The 15,595-nt window shown below is 36.2% G+C and overlaps 1 protein-coding gene across 1 annotated transcript in view; it reads left to right on the top strand.

Moving 5' to 3' along the window:
• KCND2 (potassium channel, voltage gated Shal related subfamily D, member 2) overlaps positions 1–15,595 on the top strand; it is a 510,562-nt gene that overhangs the window by 102,647 nt on the left and 392,320 nt on the right. The gene's annotated exons all lie outside the window — the stretch shown is intronic.

The following is a 15,595-nucleotide window of genomic DNA, read 5'->3' as shown; positions in this document are numbered from 1 at the left end:
AAATTTTTCATTTTGGTGCTTTAATGACTTCAGTTTAATTTTTTTTTTTTTTTTTTTTTTTGTCTAATCATTTTTCTTCCTTTCTCTTGACATGAATCTTGTGTTTTTAATCAGCTTAATATCAGCAATATTGCTGATACTGCAAATGTACAGAAACTACCAAGTCTACCCTGATGCATTTGCTCATGAATTTCTCTTGCCCGAAAAACTCTACCTAACTTCTCTTTGTGAATCCAGTTGCTTGTTAAGGCTACCTTCAAACCTAACTACTGTAGAAGTCAGCCTTGCCTAAGATTTGTAACCAGTGAATTTCGAACTATGTGCAGACTGTACTCTTCTGTATTTGATAATATGCTACCTTGCACAAATCTCTGGGTATTTCATACAGGTAAGTTATGTTTTCACAGCTACATGCAAACATTTTCTTTTCTTACTACCTCCATTGCTTAGCATTGCATTGTGCACATAATGTATGCATTGAAAACTTAATATTGACTATAACAGCAGAAGCTATTCTGTGGCGTAGGTTGGATACTTTAAAATAGAGAGAAAGAGAAACCCTTACAAGCCACAGGTGGCATTTATTGATCTTTATAGTTTGACCCTTCCTATTGTGCTTTATTCTGGATTAGTATTAATGGTATTTTACGAACTGGAATAAGTCAGGTTAACGTGTTCAGTGCTTCATATAAGGAAAAAGATCGAGCTCTGTATGAAGCCTACTTTTTAAATGGCCATTTTTGGAAAGATTTTATGCTCCGTGCACAATTTTTTTCTTCATTTTCTTGCCAGAGAAGGAACCCTTCCTCTCTTCATAACAAAACATATTCTGTGTACGTAATAAAGATAATACATATGAGGAAGGAAATTGTTATAATTTTGCCTGTCTGGTGGCCTTTGACCTTTTCATTATAGTATGACTTGGACCACCACCAATATGGGTTGGAAAATGAGTGACATCTCCAAATATTTTAGATACAACTTCATAATATGGTAAGATCTTATGTGTCCTTGCAATGTTTAATACACATACAGTTTGAAAAAAAATCCCATGTTACATCGATTTTGTATAAATGGTAAGGTAAATGTAGTTCCCCATTATTCCCTTATCTTTTCCAAAAGAGGAATTACCAACTATAAATTAAGGAGGTAGAGTGTAAGAAGTTCTTTTGATAATAAAAAAATACTTAATATGGGAAAAGTTTCTGCATCAAAAAGCTTTTAAGCAGAGGATCTGATGCAGTTGGGCTCTGTGTCCCCAGGCAAATCTCATTTTGAATTTTAATCCCCAATATCCCCACATGTTGAAGGAGGGACCAGAAGGGAGGCTATTGGATCATGGGGTTGGTTCCCTGATGCTGTTCTCGTGAAAGTGAGTGAGTTCTAACGAGATCTGAGGGTTTTATAAGGCAGTTTTCCCTGCTCTTGCTTGCTCTCTTTCATCTGCCACCATGTAAGCTGTGCCTGCTTCCCCTTCTGCCATGATTGTAAGTTTCCCGAGACCCCGTCAGCCATAGAACCGTAAGTCAATGAAACCTCTTTTCTTTGTACATTACTCAATCTCAGGTTTGTCTTTATAGCAGTGTGAGAATGGACTAATACAAGATCTAAGTGTGAAAATTATTTAATATAGCTTTTTCTTTTGGAGGCAGTATAACTCTCCATGCAAAATTCTCATTAGGCTGCTAAGAACAATGCTGATTATTACTATCACCAACTCATTTTCACTAAAAATTAATTCAATACATATAATTTACTGAACTTTATTATGATCCAATACTCTTATAGGTTTTGCAGGGAAAGGGCACAAAGGTACATGTCTTGATATCAAGGAGCTTTAAAAGATTATCTTTGATTTGATAACTTTTCTGACCAAAATTTCCAGTGATATCCTAATATTGATTGGATTTATCAAAGCCTATCTTTGATGTCTATCTGCCCTTTCTTCATCTTGGTGCATATTCTATGCTCTTATCACATCATATTTTGCTTCAATGTTTGATCTGGAAGCTTTGGAAAAACTATCCATTTTAAAAACTCTAAAATTTAACAGGATATACTTATAGTCTGTAAAAAGATTATGCCTTTGTGCCAGTACTCTGTGGCTCTGTAATATTTACTTTGAAAGTAGACTGAGTATTCTAAATAAATTTTTAATTAAGCATCTGATTTAGATAATTTGGGACAGAGTGAAGCTGTATTTTGGGTATTTTTCCTCTCTGTCATTGACACTTTTAAACATATTTTCACTAAAAATATGTGATTTGACTCTTCCTAATCTTGATGCCAGTGTTACACACTTTTCAATTTAAACGCACCAAAACTAAAACTTTAGATATAAGAAAACAATGGATGAAAACTCACAGCTTCCAAAAATGGAAATAGATTTTTACTTATTTATTTCATCAGAGACTTCATGTCATTTTTGTTTTTCTTTTTCTTTTTCTACTTTGTGCTATTTATGAGCATAATTTGTAAGCAACAGGTTATATTCTTTTAAAATACTTATGCAGGCAATATGATATATATTTCTTTAAATCAAATTAATTTCAGCTCAAATACTCATCGTCTCTCTGTACACACACATATGATAAGACTTTCAATACTGGTCATTCCTTGAGGCTTGTCACTGTAGCCCTACACAAGGGTGGTGATTTTTACAAAATCCCCAAAGTAGAACCTCTGTTTTGACTGTCACAGAAGTCTTTAGTTTGGCAGGGAACAGATTACCGTGTAAGCCAAGTGCGAAATGCCTAACCTTAACCTTGAATAAAGGGGCTGCTTAGTAAGTTCCCTTTAGCTTGTTCTAACCTAAAAATTCTCCTTTCTAGTTCTGAAGCAAAAATGATCTGTTTCCCACTCATTTTTATAAGCAGAGCTCAGTCCTTAGGAACAGTTTCTTGTTTCATTCTTGGAAATGGGACAAGTTCTCTCTCTTTTTTTTCCTAATGAGATAAAGCTTAGAAATAAAACATAAGTCAATTCCTCAGTAGATTATCTGCCTACATTAAATTTTCAATAAATCACCTTCCTGTGCTTAGAAGGGCAATTTGTAAAAGCCATTGATTTGAGAATGGAGAGTTGGGATTTGAAGCATTCAGGGCAGGTGAGAAGAATGAGCAACAGCATCATATGGTGAGTGAGTTGCATGTTAAGCATGTTGTGTGAAAAGAAGGCCATGATAGAACTTTGAAAAGCAGAAAGGTGAAGGCAGAATGTTTAAATGTACAGCTTCAAAAATTTTACATATTGATTTGCTATTAAATATAATCACCATTAATCCCTATTTGGCTCATTAATGTAATGAGAGAACCTGGTTGAAAGTAGGTTCCAACGTAAGTTCTAATTCTATTTAAAGATTATTGTGCAGCTAAATATTTAATACCATAAAGAAGTCTAGGCTATTTCTGTACTGTCAGAACTGAATGGAAGGATTTACAGCTCCCCATGAATCTAGTGTCTTTCCTGTGGATCCGATAAAAAACAATGGACTTGGGAGAATTTTCTGAAGAATATACAGAAAGAAAGCTAAAAAATTATAACCAAATCCATAATTTTTCATTTTCTGTAACTAGGAAGTTATAATTGAAGCTATTTTGCCTTACCTACCTGGGTGAGATTGCATCTCTCATTTGATTGCAAGCCTTTCAGTATGAAATTACAGTTAAGCCTGTAGTAGAAGAAAGAGCTGCTGCAAAATCTTAAGGATTTTTTTTCTAAATTTTTATTGTCTGTTACCCCCTCCATAAATAATTTTTGGAACTATTGTAATGTCATCATTTTTATATAGCCCAACTCTACTCATGTAAATGGCTTTTGAAGTAAAAAGTTTCTCTGGTTTAAATCTCAGACTATCTTACTGGTATAAATCATTTATCTGCTTGACATTTTATAAGCCGTCGTATTCATCTTGAGGTTAAGTGAAGGTCTCCAAAGACATCTAATTAGGAAAGGAAGGAAAAGACAAAGTTTTGTTTTCAAGGCCAGGACAGTGGTGACCCTATGCTAAAAGCCTGGCATTTAATTGTATTTCCAAGTAAAAATATGTAAATAGAATGTGAATGCTGCAGTGTATGAATTATAGCAAAGGCAGGAAATCAGCTGAGAGGCAGCATGCTCTAATAGCTTGCAGGAGCTCTGGGTTCTAGCTCGAGCTCTGTAATAACTAGATGACTGACCTTTTGAAAGTCATTTATCCTCCCTGGGCGTCAGCGTTCTCAAGTATAAAATAAGAGGTTGCTATAGATTCTGCCTAAGATTCTTAAAAGTCTGTAATTCTGTAACATAGGCTATACTTTATGGCTTCCTTCTAGCATCAGTTCAACAGTGAAATATATTTTATCTTTGGCAATTTTTCAATATGTTTTCTGTTTTTCCATTGACCACCTCTATAGGTTGGATGCAGGGTGAAAAGAACCAGGAAGGTCCAAACAGAGTATTTTCCCTAGGAAAGTATTCATTGGGAGATAGGGAGGAGTATAGTTGGAGAAAGGGGAATGAGAGAAGAGAGTGATAATGTCTTTTAGAGTGACTCTTGTATAAACCCTTGGATGTCAGGCTGTCATGGCTTATATCTGTAATTTCAGCATTTTGGGAGGCCGACGTGGGAGGATCACTTGAGCTCAGGAGTTTAAGACCAGTCTGGGAAATATTGTGAGACCTTGTCTCTACAAAAAATGTTAGTCAGGTGTGGTGGTGCATGCCTGTAGTCATAGCTACTTGGGTGGCTGAGGAAAGAGGATGACTTCAGCTTGGGAAATAGAGGTTGTAATGAGCTTTAATTGTGCCACTGCACTTTGGCCCTTGAGTCTGGGTGACAGAGCAAGATCCCATCTCAAAATACATACATTCATACATACATACATACACACACACACACATCCTTGGATGTCTAAGAAATCTCTCAAACCACATATGCCCCAAACTGAATTTCTGATATTCCTCATAAAATCTCCTCTAACCACGTTTTAGCAATATTAGGTAATAGAAACCCCATCCTTCCAATTTCCAGGAGAAACACCTCGCAGTTATCCTTGATTCCAAGCTCTTTCTCCAGCACCTCATGTAGTCCATGGCATTATGTTTCAAATGATGTACCCAGAGAGCAACCACTTCTCCTGGCTACCACACTGGCGCTGGTCAAAGCTATTTTGATCTCTTACCTGCTATTACACTAGCTGCCTAACTTGTGTCTCTGCTCAACCCTTGCTCCACTTGAACTGCCAAAGTGATTCTCTCATACTTCATTTTGATCATGTGTGTTACCTCTCAACTAAGGACCTTGTGATAGCTTCCAGTTTTACACAGAATAAAAGCCAAACTGTTTACAGTAGTCAACATAGCGCTCCCTGATCTTCTCCTACCCTTACACTCTTATTTGACATCACCTTATCTTTCTCTTCCTCTGATAGGTCTCCTCCAGCTGTTTCTCTTGCTCACTCTGCCCTTCTCACTGGCATTCTTACTGCTTTCCTTATTCCTGGAACACAGGAGAGGCCTTTGCACTCATATGCCTTTGCCTAGAACACTTTTGCCCAGATATTCACTTGGCTTCATCTCATCCTTTAAATGTCCGGTTTGCCACTCCGTTTAATCCTCCACCTTTATCTATTTTGTCTACTGATGCATCCCAAGCACCTAAAACAGTGCCTGGGCACATAAGAGATACTCAGTAAATATTTGTTGAATGCATTGTTCTTAGATTCTGTATTTCTACCTCTTTGAGTTGACTTACTTTCACAATTTCTAATCCCATCTTAGTGTATCTAGTTTATAAATTTAACATTGACATCAACTTTGTACTTTGTTTTAGGGCCGATTTCTCTGGGGGGAACCCCACCATTGCCCTCTGTGTCATCAACCATAATATACTAAGTGCTCTCCAGAAAGAAGGCTGGTTTAGTAAATGGAAGTATTTTTGGTACTATTAACTCCAGAGAAAAGCAGTAGAAAGAGTACTAGGTTAACTTTCAAACAAAACCGTTCACAGACTAGGAGGCATAATTTATGGACATAATAAGCTGGGACAATGACAGGAGGAGTATTGAAGATAAAATATCCAGTGATACTTGGTAAAACACAGTAGGGAATACTTTACTTGGGATTAATGCAATAGGTATAGGGAATGAGAGGTTTTGCAGTGGGGGAGAGAAATTGGACTCAGCTCCCAATACAGCATAGGCAACTGGGAATTTATAGGAAAGGAGTAGGGTAGAGGTCAGTGGACAAACATTATCTAAGAGGAAACATCAAGGGTAAGGGGGATTCTGGCTAAACTGACTCAACAGTATTTTTGCTTTAGACAGGCCAGTGTGATCAAACATCACCTGGGGGGTGGTAGAGGATGAGGAATCTAATCAGACATCAAAGATGATTAGAGATTGAGGATGGGGGGTTCTTGCCAGTCTGACTTAGCAGGATTATTTGCTAAAACTGTATTTGACAAGGAAGTGCACAGATGGGCCTAGGAGAAAATTCAGAAGCCTAACTAAACTTTGGCCCAGCAAAAGATTTTGTAAAGAGCAAAAAGATTATAAGAAATGAAATAGAAAAGTTATCAATTATAAAAAGAAAAATGTTAAAGTACAAAATTGGTATTGTAGACAGGCATAAAAATGCATTTAAAGACATTAATAACAAGATGGTGAGTATGTGAGAAAGCCAAGATAAAGCTCATAATTGTTATTATTTCTTTGTATTTTGCTTTGAGATGAAAGTAAGGAAGGGAAAATGGAGGGTGGGAAGGAAGAAAGAGAGGAAGGAAGGAAGGGAGGGAGGGAGGGAGGAGCGAGCTAATTCAGGGATACTAATTGATGAAGCCTGCTTTTGAGATGTCTCCTGAGCCAAAGTGTCATTTGTAGGTATGGACAGCAAGAATGCAAGGTTAGGCAGAAAGTCAAGACCAAGGATCATGTCAGATGGTAGCAGTCTAGCAGGTTTTTTACTGGGTCAGGACCTGAGGAACTAAGAAGGCTGTAAGGCCATGTATACATAGGTCAGTGTATCAGCAAGAGCTCCGTTTCCTCTTTTCAGTCCCTATTCGGGGAAGACAGAAGAGGCAGAAATGTGTTTACATTTATTACAGCTAATGGTTTAGTCAATGTCCTGAACAATCCTGCGTGCCCCTGATTAAGGTAAGGGCAGAGGTTCTGGGCCTATGGGGAATGAATGCAGAAATGAGAAAATACTGAGATGTCAATTCTGCAATTACTGAATGCTTTTTGACGTGTATGGTTAAGGTTATAGGAAACAAGGAAATTGAAAGATGCACCTACAGGAAAAGATAAACGAGATTTTCGAGCAAGATGCACATGTTCTAAATAGAAGCTCTATGGATAGTGTTAATGTAAAGTTCTATAAGTAAGTGAAATGGATGTTCAGGTAAGTAATTAAAACAACATAAATATAACTGGAAAATGTTGAAACTTTGTACTAATTTACATAAGAATAAAATAAAATATTTAATAGAAGTTTAAAAATATTATTAGAAACTTTAGTTAAAATGTTCAGATTGAGAAAAAGCTTTGAGGGGGTAGATAACTGTGCCCTTTATCAGTCATTTTAGACAATTGTTAATTATAGTAGAGATGATTCCAGTTAGTAAACAGCATTGTGGTGAATCACAGAGTCCCATGAAAAGTAAGCTTTATCTTGATAGAAGAGAGTCATTGAGTTATGATAACTAAATACAAGCAGGGTAATGTGTATAGGAAACATTAAGCTAAGAGTTAAAGAAATTTTGGCCAGGCGCAGTGGCTCATGCCTGTAATATCAGCATTTTGGGAAGCCAAGGCAGACATATCACTTGAGGTCAGGAGTTCGAGACCAGCTTGGCCAACATGGTGAAACCCTGTCTCTATTAAAAATACAAAAAAAATAGCTGGACATGGTGGCACATGCCTGTAATCTCAGCTACTACTTGGGATGCTGAGGTGGGGGAATTGCTTGAACCCAGGAGGCAGAGGTTGCAGTGAGCTGAGATCATGCCACTGCACTCCAACCTGGGAGACAGAGCAAGACTCCATTAAAAAAAAAAAAAAGAAGACGAAGAAGAAGGGAGGGAGGGAGGGAGGAAGGAAGGAAGGAAGGGAGGAAGGAAGGAACTGAAGAAGGAAGGAAGGAGAGAGAGAGAAAAAAAAGAAAGAAAAGAAAAACTTTTTTCTCCCAAACTCTCAGTGGAATAGATTCTCTATATGGTGCTGCTCCCCTTCCTTCCTGCCGGAACCCAACATGTGACAGAACAGTGCTCTGTGGTCAGAAAACAACTGTCCTAAAAAGCAGCACACAGTTTGGTTCTAACTTTCTGACAGCTACCTGAACATTGTCTATTCATTTGTTAAAAGAACAAATTGGACCAAATTATTTCTAAAATCTGAATCTCTGTCATTATTATGTGACCTTGGTTTAATACCAACTTTTGTGTCACTTTTCCTCATCTGTTAAATTGTTAAGTGGGATAATAGTTGTTAACTTTATCTATCCATTCCTTTCTTCCTCCCTTCCTTCCTCCCTTCTTTCCTTCCTAGAATCAAATTAAATAATATACATGAGAGCACTTTAAAACTTAAAAATTTGGTATGTAACCACAGGCGTAGTTACAGTATGTAAGGGAATGTAGGTTTGCTGCTATTGCACCCATATTATGCGCAGAGCATAGTGCTATGTCTTTATAATGCATTATCCTTCCCAGATTTACATAAGGTGGTTGTCATACACCTGCTACAGACAAGAAACCTGTAATCCATGGGAGTAAAGGGACTTGTTTAAGGTCAAAAGACAAATAGAAGAATTTTGGATTTGAACCCAGGTCTGCCTAATTATTTTCTGTGATTTTAAGAGAAGCAGTTATGAAACGAAGCAAAAGGATCTATGTATGCGGTTGTTTTCCTGTTGTGTTCTGAGAAAAAGTAATGATGACTCTTCCATTTCCTTTAAAAAAAAGACAAAAAGGGTCTGACTTAGCTGTCTCTAAGAACTAGGAGATAATTTTGAGAAGAGTATTCCTTTTCCCTTATTATATCTGTATTATTAGAATATCTCATCACTGGAACCTGAAGTTTTAATAAGGATCGTAAAGTAGGTGTTGAGGAGGGAGTGCCTCTATGGGAAATTTCAGAAAATCCATAGTTAAACACACACACACACACACACACACACACACACACACACAGAGATAATTTAAACAGGCCTTCCTCCAAATAATAACTTCTATGGTTAGCATCTTTTCTTTTTCTTTTCTTTTTTTTTTTTTTTAAATGCAGGAGGGATTTATTGCAAAATTTTAGAAATGTTATTCTCATTACTAAATGGCTATGGGTTTGCTTCTCAGAAGCAAGTCAGGAGATTCAGCTTGTAGTGTCAGTTTCAGAAAACAGTGACCAATTACTTTTATAATCATTTTCAAAAGGAACAAATAGCAATGAGGACACAGCTGATAATAGCTAAATATTTCGGTTTCATTGTCCTATCAAGGTGACTAGGGAAGGACTGCATTCTTCCTGACAAATATCTGCTTTACAGGTTTAAGTTCCTTTGGGATATTTGTTGCCAGAGTGTAAAAGGCCTGGGATAGTTGTTTTATTTGATACTAATTCAGCCCGGCAAGCCATAACCAGGAGTGTCACATCTAAATGCCTGGACACACTGCTCATCTTTTCTCTGTGATTGGTCTCAGATTATAGTACTGTGTCAAGGTTCATTTGATCCAAAGCATTTCAGCATCAGCTTTTACTTCTCCCTGGCTTCAATGAAAGAAATTTCTGTGATGTAAAGGTTGAGGATTTCTTAGCCATTAATAATTTTACGTATATTACTCTTCCGATTCTTCTGGTGGATCCAGCGATAATTTTTCTTCTTAGTGGTGAAACTGCTAATTGCTAGGTGAGGATAAGATGGAGAGTTTTTATTTTTAATGTAAGTTTCTTGGGTTTTAAGGAATTTCTTGACAGTTTAAGTATTTTTTTTTTGTATGGATGCCCAACTACTACACTGAAAAAAATAAAAAATAAAAATAAAAAACCTAATCCATGTATCCTTTGTATACATTTAAAAAAATCCATTAAAGTGCTTAGTAAACATGGGAATGACCGGTCATCTTTTTCATTCTAAAAGTGACTTTTCTCTACCAATGGAAGTCTGATTGTAAGTTAAAAAATATTTGACAGCATTTTTATTTAGAATACAATTTGCAAATTTAGCCTATATTAAGTGCATAAGGTCTCTCTCTACATTCCATTTAAATTTGCAGGAGTATTCCTTTTTACTAATTCTCCTTTATCATTTTCAGTTAGGTTGATAATATGAAGATGTTTGTAGGAAATTTGACTATAAGCCAAATCTCTTGGAAATAATTATTGTCATTGATAAAGAATTAAAAGGTTGAAATGTGAAGAAGACTGCAATAAAGACATAGAAGGCTTTCATGGAGGATAAAGGACAGAATTAAATTAAATATGGTGTTGAGGAGAAGTTAAACCACTGTGTTTTACTTCAAATGTTTTTACTTAATTGGATTTCAGTTATTCATTGTTCTTCAAGATTAGATTTTCTGTGGATAACCTGCTGCTGCTCATTTGCCAAACTAAGCTGGAGCTACTGTTTGTTCACACCTGAGTTTGTTAATGGTTGTTGTAGTAGAGATGGTATTTGATGTTGGTTTTGTTATCTGTGATCCTTCTTTGATAAATGTACGTGAGTTAGAGTTTGAGAGTTAACAATTTTGGTGGATTGAGATAATTTTTTTTAAATAGAAAGCTTTGACAAGCATAAAAGTTTCAAATTAATATTTTTTTAGGATCATCTCAAAGTGTCAAAATGTGCAACAATCAGCTTTGTTGTCCTAAAAAAAGAAATCTGCAAAGCGTGTGTTTAATTAGGTATCTTTTATATTTTGCTTCAGTTTATTTTCAACTCTAAGTTAAAAAGATGTCCCATCAGCGACTGGTTTTTAAAGAAAAAAGATACTATTTTAATCTTCAAAAAACAACAGCTTGCGGGGGTCAATCTTTTAAAGTACATGCTTCGCTGGTTGCAATTATTAATCAGTTTCCTTCAGGAAATCTATGAAATTAAATATTAAAGTACAGATCTAAACAAAGCTGCAGTCTCAGGGCTTCTGAGGGCATGATTTCCTTATTAGCTTCAAATAGCTGACCTTCCTCAATCCAGATGTAGAGTCTGCATGAATATGAAATCCCTCATTTTATCTGTGTACTTCATCATTTGGGCTTTATTTACCTTTTGGCACTTTATTTCTTTTAATAGGGCACTGTTCCTTAGATGTTAACTTTCCATAATGGCATCGTTAATTGCTAACCAGTTTGGTTTATACAAAAGAAACTTTCACAGTACGCTCAGTTTGTTCATTCACTCAGACAACGATATGTATTTACCACCTGTTATGTACCAGGCAGTACCTAGTTACTTGGAGTCAATGAACAAAAGGAGAACCCTTTCCTCATAAACCTTACATTTTTGTGGCAGATAAAAGATAATCATGAACATGTATCATACATATATCACATTACATACTATGTTAAAAAGTAAGTGCTGTGACAAAAATGAAAAAGCAAACGTAGATGTGAGTCATAGGGGCCAGAGTATGTATGGTGGATGGGGAAGAGACTTGCAATTAAAACAAAACAACCCAAAAGGATGGTCTCTGTTTGCCTTCCTATGAAGATTACCTGTGGACAAAGATGTGAAGAAGGTGAGGAACTTGGCAGTGGAGATTCCTGAAGGAAGATCATTCCAGGCAGAGGACCGAGCTAGAGCAATGGCCCTAAAGTAAAACCTTTTCCTGGAGTTTAAGGACAAACTGAGCAAAGAGAACAGCTCTCTAGAGTAAAATAAGCAGAGGAGGAATAGCAAGAGAGGAGATGAGAAAGGGGCAGGGGAGGCGTGGCCAGATGCAGATCCTGGAGGGCACAATTGGCTGATGTTCTTACACTGAGATAAATGGGAAGCTCCTGCAAAGTTTTGGGCATAAGTGATGTCATCTGACGTATTTGCAGTCAGCATGCCTTTTGAATGCAGAGTCAACAGAATTTTCCAATGGATTAGAATTGAATTCAGACAGACACAAAAGTACATGTGTTACCTGTAGAAGCCACGGACACCTTGGCAAATAACATTCATAGCAAATAAAAGTGATATTAATGGTAAATAATGACATACATATTATTGCCATTGCCAGATACTGTCTATTTTACATGAGAGAGTAAACACTCAAAACATCCTATAAAGGATTATTATTATTCCCATTTTACAAAAGAGGCATGCAAAGCACAGAAAAATCAGTTCCTTGTCCAAGATAGCAGCGGAAAAGGGACAGAGTTGGTTTTAAATCTTGGCATTAGAGAGTATGTGCTCATAATCTGTACTATTCATATATTGAAACAGATTATACCAGAGCCCCAAACAGGGAAAGGTAACAAATACCTCTTATTTAGAATGAATTTTCTTTCGCTTCTTTACAAGGAAAAAAATAACAGAGCTGGTAAGTGTTGATGGTGCTGAAGGTGAGTGATTTTATTACTCCAGATAGGTTATCTTATGCGTTGGGAACAACCAGTCTGTCAACAGAGGTTTATTTCTCCCTAGTTGCAGCTCTGCTTCCTACTGCCTTCATTTTGGACCTCAGGCCACTGAAGCAGTCCTTGTCTTGGGACATGTCTGTATCATAATTGATGGGAGAGAGAACATGCCACACCATACACTTCCTCTTTAATCTTCTATCTGGTAGACGGAATGTACCTCTGCCCACCTTTCATTGGCCAAAGCAAGTCATGTGACCATCCCCGAGTTCAGCAGAGCTTTGCTATATGCATGTCCCACAGGCCCCACAGAGAGGGAAATGAAGTAATTTCTGAGTAGATTCTGATCTACCACAGGGACACTGCCTTATTTTTAATCATGCTTACATACTTCGCAGCTGCTAATCTGCTGACGTTTACCAAAGGTGGCAAGGACTATAAATAAAGAAAAGATAAAATGTAGTCAATGTATTTCTTGGACTGGAAGAATTCTTAGACTATCTAAACCAGTGCCTAGGCAGGGAACCCTCGCGAAGAAATTTGATTGATAACGTTTCCTGACTGAGGCTATGGAGTTGAGTGGGAGGGAGGATTCTGTGGATTTTTCTCAACAAGTTGATTTTAAGATTCCATAAGACCCTTTCTTCACATTCACTCAGCGCTCACTCACTCACTGATTCACCCAGAGCAACTTCTGGTCCAGCAGGTTCCATTCGTGGTAGATATTTTATACAGGTGTACTTTGTCTTTTATACTTTATTTTTACTGCATTTTTTATATTTAGAGACATAAATACTTACTATTCTACTACAACTCCTACAGTATTCAGTAGAGTAACATGCTATATAGGTTTGTAGCCTAGGAGCAATAGGTTCTACCATACAGCCTAGGTATCTAGTAGGCTACAACCTCTACGTTTGTGTATGTACAGTACCCTCCAGTAATGTTCACACAATGACAAAATCACATAACAACACATTTCTCAGAACGTATCCCTGGTGTTAAGCAACATATAACTATATACCACCTTTTCTTTATATCTTCATGTGATGAGGACACTTAGGTTGATTCCATATCCTTGCCATTTTCAATAATACTGCAACAAACATAGAAATGCAGATATCTCTTGGACATACTGATTTTATTCCTTTTGGATATCTACCCAGTAGTGGAATTGCTGAATCTTTGGCATTGTTTTAAATATAAGGTATAAGATCTGTGACAGAACTTTTCTTGAGGTTTAGGATAATTTGATGCCACTCTTATAAGCATAATTTACTCTCTTTCTTCAAGTACTGTTTTGCTAGAGATTCTCCAGTGTGCAAGCCATTCACTCTAATTTCTCTTTAAAGTCCATTCCTCGACACTGCTCCACTTCTCTTGTAGAAGTGGTATAAATCAAATTGAATTGAAAATGGAAAAAAATGCAGAATTCTCTCATAAACAGTTGGTTTCAAAATTTGATATTATAGCTGGTAGTTCATTGGGCAATGAGCAAAATTTGCTTTTTAAAATCTGAATTCATTTTATTTGCTCTTTGCAAACAATTTACTTCAATACATTTAAAAACTAAAATTTTATTTTGTTTTTTATTTTAAAGATAAAAACATTCTCGTAGTTTTCAGACCAAGAAAAAAAACCCCACAAAATTTGTAATGATTTTCAGTTTTTTACAAAGAACTACCTGTTTTATTAAATTGTAGACCCTTTATGTAACAAATCTCCTTTCTTTTCTTTATTTGAAATGATAACTCTAGAACTTTCACACAAATAATCAAAACTGTGAATAGAAATTTGCCTTTTTGTTTAACTATGAACTTCTTTCTTACCTGATAGGTTTCTTTTTCCAAAGAGGAACAGGACTGCTAAATTTAGTGCTGTCAAATACTCCAGGATCAAAGCTCTCTGCTAAGTCCCCAAAATGGAATAGCTGCCGCCAACCTTTCAACTACAAGTCTTTATGCATCTGGACTTTTTGGACTGAAGTTAGTCTGTGAATTGAATTTCTTTTATAAAGTTTTCCTTCGGATTTGTGCCCTTAGCTTCATTTCCCTCAGGGATCCTTTAACTTCACGAGAATATTCTCTGTGAAGAAGAATATACCTGTCAGTGACTTGTGCCTGAGTCCTCTCAAAATGTTCCTATTCGTTTCCAATGCTCCAAGACTTCCTAGTGTAATTCATTATTAAATTCAGGATATAACTTATTTAATTTTTACAGAGATTATTTGTATCCTGGCATTTCCTCATCTTGTTGTTGCTTTCCTCTGATCTAAGGCTAGATTTTTGAATATAGTATTAATTTACTTCATTTTTCTTCCATAAAGAAGGTAGTAGCATACAATAGCTTGCTCTCTTTGGTAGTTAGAGAACAGAGCCTACCCCTAGGCCCTGCTCCTATTTCTTACTGGTATAAACTGGCACAATGCAATCCAGAATAGCCAGTGTACATTCTTCATATCACATTGGAAACCAGGAAACTATGTTAGAAGAAGTGATTCATATGCAAATCTGAAAAGCTCTTTACCTACTCCTTAGAAATGACTTAGCTTTAATTTGTTCCTCATTTATGAGAATAATAATGAACTTAGTTGTTCTTCTGGAATATCTGTGCTGTTGTAAGGAGGAACCTGCCATACTTTTAGGACACGTCCAAGGGCTATCTCCACACTGGGAAGAAAGCGATCATCAGTATAAACACTTAAATCCTTAGATATCTAATACCTTTATAATTTGAATGTACAGACCCATGGATAGACCTGCTAGTAGACATAGACAAAATTAAAATGTTCATATGTTAATGAAAATTGTTTGGCTTTTTCTTTAAACATTTATTTTGTGTATGGAGGAGAGTATTAAATTTGAGAAAATTTGCTGACAAATTTTTTTCTACTCACGATTTAAGAATTAAGGTAGTACCATTCAAATTACACAACTTTGAAGTTTATCTGTTTCCATTATGAATTTTGTAAAAAGATTTGAAATTATGTGAAAATCAAATATAGATAGTAATTATATATTCTATCACATTTTTGGGCTATTTAATAAACTGAGAAATATAAG

This window comes from Mandrillus leucophaeus, unplaced genomic scaffold (assembly GCF_000951045.1).
Source record: "Mandrillus leucophaeus isolate KB7577 unplaced genomic scaffold, Mleu.le_1.0 Scaffold5, whole genome shotgun sequence".
In the NCBI taxonomy this organism is placed as follows: Eukaryota; Metazoa; Chordata; class Mammalia; order Primates; family Cercopithecidae; genus Mandrillus; species Mandrillus leucophaeus.
The sequence above is the reverse complement of the archived record's forward strand: the minus strand, read 5'-3'. Positions and strand labels throughout refer to the sequence as shown.